Genomic DNA, 11,497 nt, shown 5'->3' with positions numbered 1-11,497 from the left:
AAACCCCTTGTTTTGGGGGTTTTTTTTGGTTTTTTTTTTTTTTTTTTTTTTTTTTTTTTTTTTTTTTTTTTAATACCTTGCAGAGGAGATGCCTGGTGCAATCTGTATTTCACAGCCGAGGAGGTGGATGCTGCAGGTGGGCTGTAGGTTGCAGACAGTGCAAAAGGGGAGGGAATCAGTATCTTCTCTGAAGCTGCAAGCAGCTTCCTCTGGGGGTAGGCACACAAACAAACTTCCTCCTCTCCTCTCCCCATACTTGTCAAATCAGACAGTGTTCAAAAATACTAGTCTGGTTTTGTGGAAACAAGGGCTGTTCTCTAAAGACGCTGGAAGCAGGTAAAGTATCTAGCTTAGTCCTTTTGTCTAAAGGAAACAGGTGTCATTTGAACTACCAAAATATATTCTAGTTCTTTAGTCCAGGGCACAAGTATTGTTTTTCAAAATACTGCATTCAGCTACCAGTCTCTTCCTATGTGAATGTACTTGACTTCCAGGTTTCTTCTCAAAATTCTTGCTGTAGAGATTTCTGCTTTAGGGTTTTCTGTGTGTTTTCTTAAATAAAAATAATTAACCCCCACAACGAACATCCACCTAAAAAGACAAACATAAAATAACCTGTTTACTGATGGCTAGTTAGAGAACAAAACTGAATGGTGAGAAGGTTGATTTATAATGAGTTTTCCCAAAAAACAATTACTGAAAGAAGACTATGAGAACCAGGCTTAAGCAATGGAAAAGTTGCACATCATTTAATAATAATGAAAAAATTCAGTATTAATCCTCAGTAAAACAATAGTTTAGTCCTTCTCCACTCTAGAAGTACACTAAACTACAGTCTGAGCAAATGTAATATTATTCACCCAACTGTGTTCTCACTTAGGTCAAGTTTAATTAAGACTTGTCTTAATTCAAACAGTAATATCACATCCCTGATAAAGAGCAAGTTGAACCTCCCCTTGCCTTGAACACCATCACATTCCCAAGAGTTTCAGTGTTAGCTCAAGTTAATTATGTTTAAATTATTTCCTTTAGTGAGCCGATGTAAAGATCATCATCTGACCCCTTAGAACAGGAGCAGCAAATTAAAGCTTTCTGCCACTGCCAGCAAAGGCTGCCTCACCACTGCACCCTCGTGGTGGTTTGCCTGCCTTTAATTTTAACACTGAAGGACTACATCGTGTAAAAATCATTGCTCACTTACACTGCTTGGCTTCTTACCGCTTAAGATTCTTCCAGGGAGGTTTTCAAAGTTCTTATCTTATCCAAATATCTTTGTCTGGCAGTGGCATGAAAACAAAAATCACTGAGCTCTGTGGAAGTTTTCAAGCATGGGAATGTGTAAATTGGAAGCTGTTTCTGTCTTACAGCACAGCTAATGACACACAACTTCCAGGTGAGACAGTTGAGAAAAACCTGGTGTTTCTTGGGCAGCATCCCCCTTTTTGACTGTTTTAAAATGAGCCCTTCAAACAGACAAGGGGCAGGAACAAAGGAAACTGGATGAAATTGCCTCAAATCTGTTTTAAAAGTTTTCAAAGTTTTTAGCCCAGGAACATTCAAATTGTCAGACGGTTGGGATATTTTTCTCATATTGTGAGTATACAGATGCTCTGGCCATGAAACCAAACCAAACAACAATGAGCCAGAAGAATTTGTTTGTAGTTAGTGTTATCAGTAGCTCGAGTTCTTGTGCTGAAGACATGCCAAATCTCTGCACATATTAAAAATCAACCATGAAGTACAAAAAGGGACCTTTTCTGATTCTGGCAGATGCTTTCTTCTGACCTTTTGTGGTGAATTTCTACAATGTAAATAAATTTAAAAATTACTTAAGAATTTCTCCTAGAGACTTACACTTTGTGATCTGATGAGTAGGGATGATGCCACCTGCAGAAGACTGGCCATTCTTTTGTCCTGCTGTACAGGGGTTTCCACGGGAAAAAAGTGCTTAAAAGCAGCAGAAATCTACAAGCTGTTTTTTCTTACAGCCTCTGCTCAAAAAGGGTGCATTTGCTGCATACCAGATGAATAAACATGATAAACTCATGCTGACAAATTGTTTAAGAGAAGGCAGAAGGCAAATACTACCTTGTCTTCTAGCCAAAGCTTCAGAGGACTTTGTCGTTGGTTTAAAAATTAGGTCAAATACACCAGTGCCTACAGACTAGCTCTCTTTTCAATGTCACCCTAGCAGGGGGCTCAAAGTCCATCCAACCTGGCCTTGAATGCTGCCAGGCATGGGAAATTTAAAGCCATTCTTCCTTTCTCTATCACTACATGCCCTTATAAAAAGTCTCTCTTCATCTCCACTGTAGCCCTTTTTGATACTGAGAGGCTGATAGAAGGCCTCTTCAGGGCCTTCTCCAGGCTGAACAACCCAAACTCAGCTTGTTTTCATAGGAGAGGTGCCCCAGCACTCTGATGATCTTTGTGCTGTCCTCTAGACTCCCTCCAACAGTTCCATGTCCTTCTCATGTTGGGGACACAGTACTCAGGGTGGGGTCTTAGGAGAACAGAGTAGAGGGACAGAATCACCTCCATTTACCTGCTTCTTGTGTCACTTTTCATGCAGCCCAGGACACACTTGGCTTTCTGGGCTGCAAGTGCACATTGCTGGGTCACATCAAGCTTCTCATCCACCAACATCCCCAGGTCTTCTCAAGGCTACTCTCAATCCCTTTGCTGCCCAGCCTGTACTTGTCTGGGATTGCCCTGACCCAGCTGCAGGATCTTGCACCTTGTTAAACTTCATAAGGTTCACATGGGCCCACCTCTCAAATCTGTCACGGTCCCTTTGGATGGCATCCATCCCTCCAGCATGTCCACCACACCACACAGCTTGGTGTCATTGCCAAACTTGCTGTGGCTGCACTCAGTCCCACTGTCTATGTCCTTGTCATGCACTGGGATCTTAAACAACTTCTTTTCTAGCTAAGCCTTCTTTTTGCCTTTAAATAGGAAGTGTTTGTAAACATGTATTTTTGCAATGGGAAATTACTTTAGTTGTGTAATGACTATAATGTGTCAGTTTACAAAAGAGCAGGCTAAGGTCAAATTTACATGCTGCTTTTGAAAGTACATCTGGCACTAGAAGAGCCAAGGATGCTGCAGCTTGAAGAAAAAAGCTTCCCCTCATATCCATTCACATTCCAAGTAGCCTCCCTAGTTTTTGGTTGAAGTTGGAATTAGCTAGTTTGGGATTGGTTTGGGAATTAGTTTTTGCTGAAGAGAGGAGGGAAGTGTGGGAAAAACTGTTTAGTAACATGGTGTCAGATAACTTCGAGTCCAAGCTGAAAACTTAAATTTTTCCTTTCTGTTTGCTAACTGTGCTTAGCCTTGAAGTAGTACTGATTGCATGGGGTAGGCCACTTTGCTTAAGTGCCTGGGCATAAAAGCCTCTAGAAGAAAATCCATCAAGATAAAAAAATCTTTCAGATCAACATGGTATGTTTCAATTAAGCCTACTCCAGTTAATGCAAAATCTAGAGTTTCATTTAACCTTTGCTGCATGTTTGGGAAGCCATAATCTCAAAATACATTTGAAGTCACTGTTGCTCAGACAAACAGAAAGGTTAGGGGGTATTTAAACGCCCACATCCAGATATGTGTTCTGCAGGATTCCTGCTAACTGATCCTGAAGGTTTTTGACAATACAAATGTCCACAAGCTTCCAAATTAAAGCTCCCCAGGTTCACCAACTTCTGCTTCTGATACAACTCTTTCAGACTGAGGATTAGCCTTCGTATCCATGCTTATCCTGAACACATCAAACCCAGATCATGGCTTGTCACACCCTCCTCTCTAAGGTGCTTGGCATACAGTGCCAATGACAGCTTTTTCCAGAAGAGACCACAAAGACATGATGGCTTCCCAAGATAGAGAGAGCACTAGGAATTGGGACCTGCAGCTTTGGAGGTAAGTGCCTTGCCCTTTAGGATAACTAAGCATGGAGTTTCCTTCTAAAACACACACTGCATAATAGAATTCTGCTACAAGCAGCCACGGTGGGAGACAGGATTTAATTCCTGACATAGTACAGAGGTGCTCTCTAGAGACAAGAAGGAGACTGGAACCTGAGCTGGCCACTGTTGTACACTGGAGTAGACAAGGAGGGGTGATGACAAGGAGTAGACAAGAATGGCTGCATTCCTGCTCTGCTGCTGGATGTGGAGGGAATGATGGTCCTTGCTTGGCTCTCAAGAGAGAAGATTTTGTTCTCCCTCTTCAGCAGCAGGAGATACTTTACTATAAATCACAGTACCAAAAGACACTGCATTCTGACCAGAAATTTAAGGAGCTCTAGGATGTACAGGAAGTTGTCTGCAGCTGACTCTGCCAGCTCCTCGTTCTGAAACGCCCAATTGTTATCAACATTTTTTAAAATGCCTGTTACCAAGCTTATCCTGAAATCGCCAAACACATCAGGACATCCAGATTTCCAGCCTCAAAACAGTGTATCCCTAGTGTAACTGGAAGTCTGCTGAGACACAGCTTTGCCCAGTAGAAGCTGTCCTTTATTCCTGTGACTTCTACCACAGCTGGCTGTCCCTTGCTATTCCTTCAGTGAAGAAATTTTCCTAATACTCGAGCTGTGTCTCCCCTAGTGCAGCTCATCCTGTTGCTTGCTACTTGGGAGAAGAGACTCACCCCACCTCACTGCACCCTTTTCTCAGGTAGCTGTAGAGAGTGATGAGGTCGCCCTTGTCTCCCGATCCCGCAGCTCCCGGTCCTCCGGCCGCGACGGGAGGGAGTGGGATGAGGCGGGATGCGCAGGAATGCGGCGGGATGCGGGGACCCCTAGTGGCACCGAGGCCCGGCCGGGAGAGGTTTTAGCTCCTGCTGCCTCATGCAGGTACCTGGTGAAAAGCTTGTGGGAAAAGTAAAGTCAAGTCAGAATTTTTAGACCACTGTTCAAAAGAGGGCAAAAACAAGTTCAGTGTGAGTAATTGTGACAAAACCGGGTCCACAAAGTGTGGCTGTTTGCAAGTGACACACACTTAGTATTTAGCCTAACACTTCAAGTCTCACAAACCTAGTTTAAGAAGAGAGATGAACTGTTAGAAAGGAGGAGGGTCCATTCAAAAACGGGATGTACTCAATGCAATCAAGCGTCACCTTAATGTCCTGTGTCCAACACTGACATTAAGCAGTTGACACCAAAGCATAAGTCCAGAGCCTTCCTTAGGGACACTCCAAATACTCATCCGACTTCATAATTTTCAGCTCATGCTAGCCCACGTACTGGTGTTGTCCATTTAGGATGTCTCAGTGTAGTGCAGACGTGCCTTATACTCATGGGGCTGCCCCATTCCATTCCATCCCGTCCCATCCCATCCATGGCACTCACCTGTCTGGTCTGCTATGGAGCCACCAAGACCATGTCAGGGAGGCAAGAGCTGCTCCTTGCTCTCCTGCTGCAGGAGGTCATTCTTAAGCAGATATAAGAACTACAAGACAGATAGTTCCGATGCCTGCAGGAGCCATCACCTGCTTAGAAGTAATGAAAGTACCCTGTGAAATTTAAAACTGTATTTTATTTCAGCTTTTTGTATTGAACCAATTTTTGTACACACACAACTCAGGTAATGAGGCTAAACTGACAGTTTTATTGCAGAAAAATTATAACATATTATATACAAATACATATAAAACATAGTCTATTTGCAAAATGTGTGTGATAAAAATGACCTAGATCTAATCATAATGCCTGCAGGGGAATCACAGAGTGGTGTCAGGAAGACATGGCCAAGAACAGTCTGGCAGCAGGATGGCCTGGGGACAGTCAGATGCCTGAGGCACTGTCCCTGCATCCATCCCTGCTGTGCTTCCCTGTGTCACTCTCTCTGAGGACGCTGTTCAGGCTTGGAGCAGCCATCTCCAGGCACCTGCCTGGCGCTGGGATCAGGGCACTGCTGCTCCTGCTCCTGTGGCTGGTGAGTGCCAAAGAACACCCTGCACACAGCCCTGAGTGCCCTCCTCAACAGGGACTGTTGCTGCTGTTGCGCCGTGGTGTGACTGGATGTGAGGGAAGGAGATCTGTCTCCAGGGGGCTCTGAGGGCACCAGGGAAGCTCCTGCCTGCACTAAGGGCACTTTCCAGGAAGAAGCGGCTGGTGCATGGCCAGTGCTTGTGGGTGTGGTGCCCCTGACCTCCCCTTGCTGCTGTGATGCTCGAGTTGGGAACGTCGCTGGCTCATCCTTGGTGTCAGTGGAACCAGCCAGGTCAGGAGATGTGCTCTGCAGTTTGCTGATAGCCTCTCCTGTTGCTGCCGTGCTCTTAGGCTGTTCCCATTGAAACACCTCTTGGTCACTGTACACTTCTGACATGTGTCGGGACTCCTGGGTTTCGCTGCGGTCTTCCCACATGTCTGAGGGCACTGAAGATGTGATGTCCTCTTCCAATATCTCATGGGACTGCTCCTTGTCTTCACAGTTCTCTTCCTCATTGGCCAAGGTCGGTGGATCACTGGGGACATGGACTTCAAGCCACTGCAGCACCTTCTGTGTGCTCGAAATCACCTCCAACCTCTCCAGGCCTGTTGGCAATGGCTGCCCAAGGTTGAGAAATGCACTCGCCTGGGAGGTGAGAAAGGAGAGAGGGGTATTTCTTGAGGAGTTCTTCCCCAGCTTCAGTAAGAACTTCTTTACACTGTGGTTGCAGAGCCCCGGAATAGGCGATCCAGGGAGGTTTGTGGAGTCTCCCCCTCTGGAGACATTCCAAAGCCACCTGAACTTTTATGTGTGTAACCAGCTTAAGGCGACCATGCCTTTGCAGGGTGTTGGACTGGACTATCTCCTGAGATCCTTCCAATCCTAATATTTGTGAATCTATGTGATTCAGTGATTCTGCTATTTGCAAAGATTATCTGGCTTCCTCCAGGAAATACCTGCTGAAGACCCGGCAGCAGCAGCTGCTGGAACAGTGCTGTGGGAGATAATGGGGCTACAGTGGGCAGCTGGCCCTGGTCAGAGGGAGGCTCACCCCCTGTCCCATCCTATCCCATCCTGTCCTGTCCATGGCAGTCACCTGCCTGGGTCTGCCATGGAACCACCAAGACCATGTGAGGGAGGCATGCTGCTCCTGCCTTCCTGCTTGGGGGGCTTTTTCTCCTCCAGGCTGTCCTGCTGCTGTGGCAGGATGGCACTCCTCTGCAGAGCCCTGCACCTGGGATGGGCCTGGCCAGTTTTCTCCAGCCCTTGCAAAGGCTTCCACTTGCTTTACACGGTGGTGGGGAGCCCCTCCATCCTGAGAGCTGTGTGGGCAGAGGAGCGGGCTGAGCCTGTCCCCATGGAGGGACAAGGCCTCGGCCTGGCTCTCCAGAGGCGCTGCCTCTGGCTGCCTGTGACGCACCCTTGGGAAGCAAGACCAGGAGGAGGAAGGTGGGATGGAGGCAGCAGCCTTGGCATGGCGTCCCTCACAGTGCCAGCAAACGCAGCCCCTGGGCAGCTCCGTGCAGCCCCATCCCACAGCTGGCCTGTCCCTCCTGCCCGGCCCTCACCCGGCGCATCCAGTCCATGTTCAACAGCCTCCTGTGCATCTGGGAGTCGGCACTGCTCGGATGCCTCTCCATGGCTGCCTGTGACACTCTGCTGCAGAGCTGCCAGGGGCTCTGGGGAGGTGCAGCCTCCTGCAGGAAGGCTCTCCCAAGAGTGGGCAGCCAGAGCTCCTTCCATGCCCCATGGCCGAGGTAAGGCCCTGCAGTGTCACAGTGGTCTCTGGGCACGATGCAGCCCCTCATCACAAAGCCCTGGCACTGAACCCAGGCCCCGCTGCCTGTGCACATCTTCCATGGCAGACAAAATAAATTATACAAAAACATTTTATCCCTCAGTTCTTATAGCTTAAACAGTTTTAAGAACTATAAGACATATAGTTCTGATGCCTGCAGGAGCCGTCACCTGCTTAGAGGTAAAAAATACCCTGTGAAATTTAAAACTGTACTTTATTTCAGCTTTTTGTGCTTGAATCATTTTTCTTGTATGCACACAAGAGATAAATTGGGTAAATTGACAGTTTAGTTAAGAAAATCTAATAATTATTATATAGATATTCGCAATAAATTTTATTTGCGAAGTATTTGTAGTAAAAATATGAAACAGATATAATCATAGTCTGTCTGAAGGGGCATCATAGACTGGTCTCACAAAGCCACAGCCAAGAGTAGTCTGACAGCAGGATGGCCAGGCTGTCATCGACCCATCAAGACTTGCATCCATGTCAGCGTTGGAAGCTGCTCCCCCTGCTATGGGAGTTCTCTTTCAGTGTCTCCTGCTGCCATGGCACGGTGGCATTTCTCCTCAGAGCCCTGCACTTGGGACGGGCCCAGCCGTCCCACTGCAGCCACTGAGGAAGGTTTTCTTGCCTGGCAGGGTGCTTGGGTGCTTCCCACCATCCTGAGAGCTCCATGGAAGCAGTGGCAGCTTGTCCCCATTGAGGGATGAGGCCTGGGTTTGGGTCTCTAGAGGTGCTGCCTCTGGCTGCCTTTGTCCCCTCTCCAGGAAGGAAGAGGAGTGGGATGGAGGCAGCAGCCTTGGCATGGCGTCCCTCACAGTGCCAGCAAACCCAGCAAACCCAGCCCCCGGGCAGCTCCGTGCAGCCCCATCCCACAGCCGGCCTGTCCCTCCTGCCCCCGCCCTCACCCGGCGCATCCAGTCCATGTTCAACAGCTTCCTGTGCATCTGGGAATCGGCATTCTTCGCTTGCTTCTCCATGGCTGCCTGTGACACTCTGCTGCAGAGCTGCCAGGGGCTCTGGGGAGATGCAGCCTCCTGCAGGAAGAGTTCTCCCAGGGCTCTGTGCTCCTTCAATCCCCCCACAGCCACAGCGGGGCCCTGCAGTGTCACAGTGGTCTCTGGGCACGATGCAGCCCCTCATCACAAAGCCCTGGCACCCGATTCCATTCCCAGTGCAGGTATTCCATGGAAGATATAAGAGACCATATAAAACCATTATTTTTGGTTTTGAATCAATTTTTTGTACACACACAATGCAGTTAATTGGGCTAAACTGACAGTTTTATTGCAGAAAAATGATATTATATACAAATACATATAAAACATAGTCTATTTGCAAAATGTGTGTGATAAAAATGACCTAGATCTAATCATAATGCCTGCAGGGGAATCACAGAGTGGTGTCAGGAAGACATGGCCAAGAACAGTCTGGCAGCAGGATGGCCTGGGGACAGTCAGATGCCTGAGGCACTGTCCCTGCATCCATCCCTGCTGTGCTTCCCTGTGTCACTCTCTCTGAGGACGCTGCTGAGGCTTGGAGCAGTCATGTCCAGGCACCTGCCTGGCGCTGGGAGCAGGGCACTCACGGGTGGGTGCCAAAGAATGCCCTGCACACAGCCCATCTTGCCAGGGACAGAGGAGATCTGTCTCCAGGGGGATGTGTGGACATCAGACAGTGCACTCCTGGCACTGGAAGGAGTGGAAGGAGTGGAAGGTGCATGGCCAGTGCTTGTGGGTGTGGTGGTGCTGAGCGAGCCTGGCCAGTGCTGCTCTCTGTGACGGCTGGGCCAGGCTTGCCCTTGCTTGGACAACGCTTGACTCAGGGATGTGGCTGGCTCATCCTTGGGGTCCATGGGACCAGCTGGGCCAATGGACATGCTTTTGTAGGTTTGCTTCCATCTCAAGTCAGAAGCTTGTTTTGTGCAGCTGGACACAACACAGCATGGAGTCTGGCAGAGCTTGCTTTTCTCTCCATCCTGGAACAGCCTATGCTTCCATCACAGTTTGTCACATCAGAAACAAGGTCAAAGTATGCAGAGCTACACACACCCTTCAAGTACATACAACCCCCAATGATAAGCCCCAGTGAGGTAGGTAATTGCCACTGTTGGGCAATAAGAGCTCTTGGTATGTTTTCTTTAGAGGTGTGCATGGTATCTGCCAGATAGCACGAGTATTTCACTTCCTGCAATCAAAGAGCAGGGTCCCAACAGAAGTGAAAATCCAGCCTTTTGCTCTGAAAACTGAGTGGGACTAGCCCAAAACTCAAGTTCCTGCTGAGCTGGGGACAACTGGCCCAGTCACTTCACATGGGAGCGGCAACCGCTTGAGGAAGCAAATTGCTTCTATTGCACCTCGACACAGACAAGTGCAAGTCACCTGGTGGCAATTAAAGGGAGCCAGACGTTAACTTTCCCGTGAAAATATGTTGTCTTTACACAATCACTTACAAAGGGTATGTGCATGCTAACAAAACCCTTACAATACCAGTCTTTGTCACCTGTTCCTTTAGGGATCAAAACGTGTTCCTGTAATTCACAAAGGAACAAGCATCAGTACTGAAAAGTCAGAGTGCGGTATCCAAGGAACAAATGAACAAATCCCATTGTCTGTAGTACTCAGCTGTACATTAATGGAGGGCTTGGAGTGCTGGGCTAATAGCTAGACTTGATCATGTCAAGGGTATTTTCTGACCTAAATTTGGTGTGTGTTTACGGGTGATACATTTCCACCCGTTTCTGGCATCCTGTCAGATACAGGACTCATGCTTAAGGTAATGCAATTTAAAATTGCTAAACAAGGAACTGAATATCCATTTTGTAATTAGCAAACTACTTGCAAGAGAAAGGGAAATTGCAACTTAGGTAGTAGTACCAGATGGAGAAAGGGACTCCATGTGAGTAACAGTCCAAATCATTATCTGTCTAGCAGGAGAAAGCTCCCTGCTAATTTTCCCCTTCCTTTCCTCAGAATTCCATTAGGAAGCAGATACAGACCACAGAAAAGCTCTGTGCTTCTCCATAAGTTTCCTAAAACCCAAGGAGGTGCACGGCCCACACCCAACTGGCTGAGGGTGAGTGTTTAACGGAGGTTACACTCTGTGTAATTAAGAAATAAGATGCATTTTTTACCTGGCTTGTTTGAGGCTGCGGAGGTGAAGAGCCTCAAATCCAAGACTTGAAAGGGAAGGAACAGGAAAGCAGGGAGAAGTAGCTGCCAGCACGTCAGCACCACAAATGGTGAATAGTGATAGGTCTATATCAGTATTGTTGGAGTGAGCACCTTTAGGAAAAGATGACAGGTTTGCATCTTTGGACATGAGGCACATGGTACAATTTTCAGCAACAGACAAGGATAGTCTGAAGCCTGGAGGGGCAAAAGGTTGGAAATTAATAGCAGACTTTCTATTAAGAACACAAATGTAAGGAATCAAAGGAATATAAATTCTTGTTAAGAAAACTCCACCCACTACATATGCTATAAGAAATAAAAGACATGAGGACTTCTGTCCCAATTTTATTTTTTTTACAACACCTGCTTCAATGAAAGATTGAAACAGCCAAACTAAAACAGATATTAAATGCTCATACCATTTACAATATTTACAGAATATACATTTTTCTTTTTTGCTCAGCAGGTAATTATAGCCACTTGGGACAAAAGTGCAAGTGAAAAGAATCACTGGTATAGAAAATTAACTTCCCTGTTGATCATGTTGCAATGCTTGAACTAAGAAGTAGTGTCCTGGGTTGACTATATGATGC

Source organism: Passer montanus, unplaced genomic scaffold (assembly GCF_014805655.1).
Source record: "Passer montanus isolate IOZ18808 unplaced genomic scaffold, ASM1480565v1 scaffold125, whole genome shotgun sequence".
NCBI classification, from domain to species: domain Eukaryota; kingdom Metazoa; phylum Chordata; class Aves; order Passeriformes; family Passeridae; genus Passer; species Passer montanus.
The sequence above is the reverse complement of the archived record's forward strand: the minus strand, read 5'-3'. Positions refer to the sequence as shown.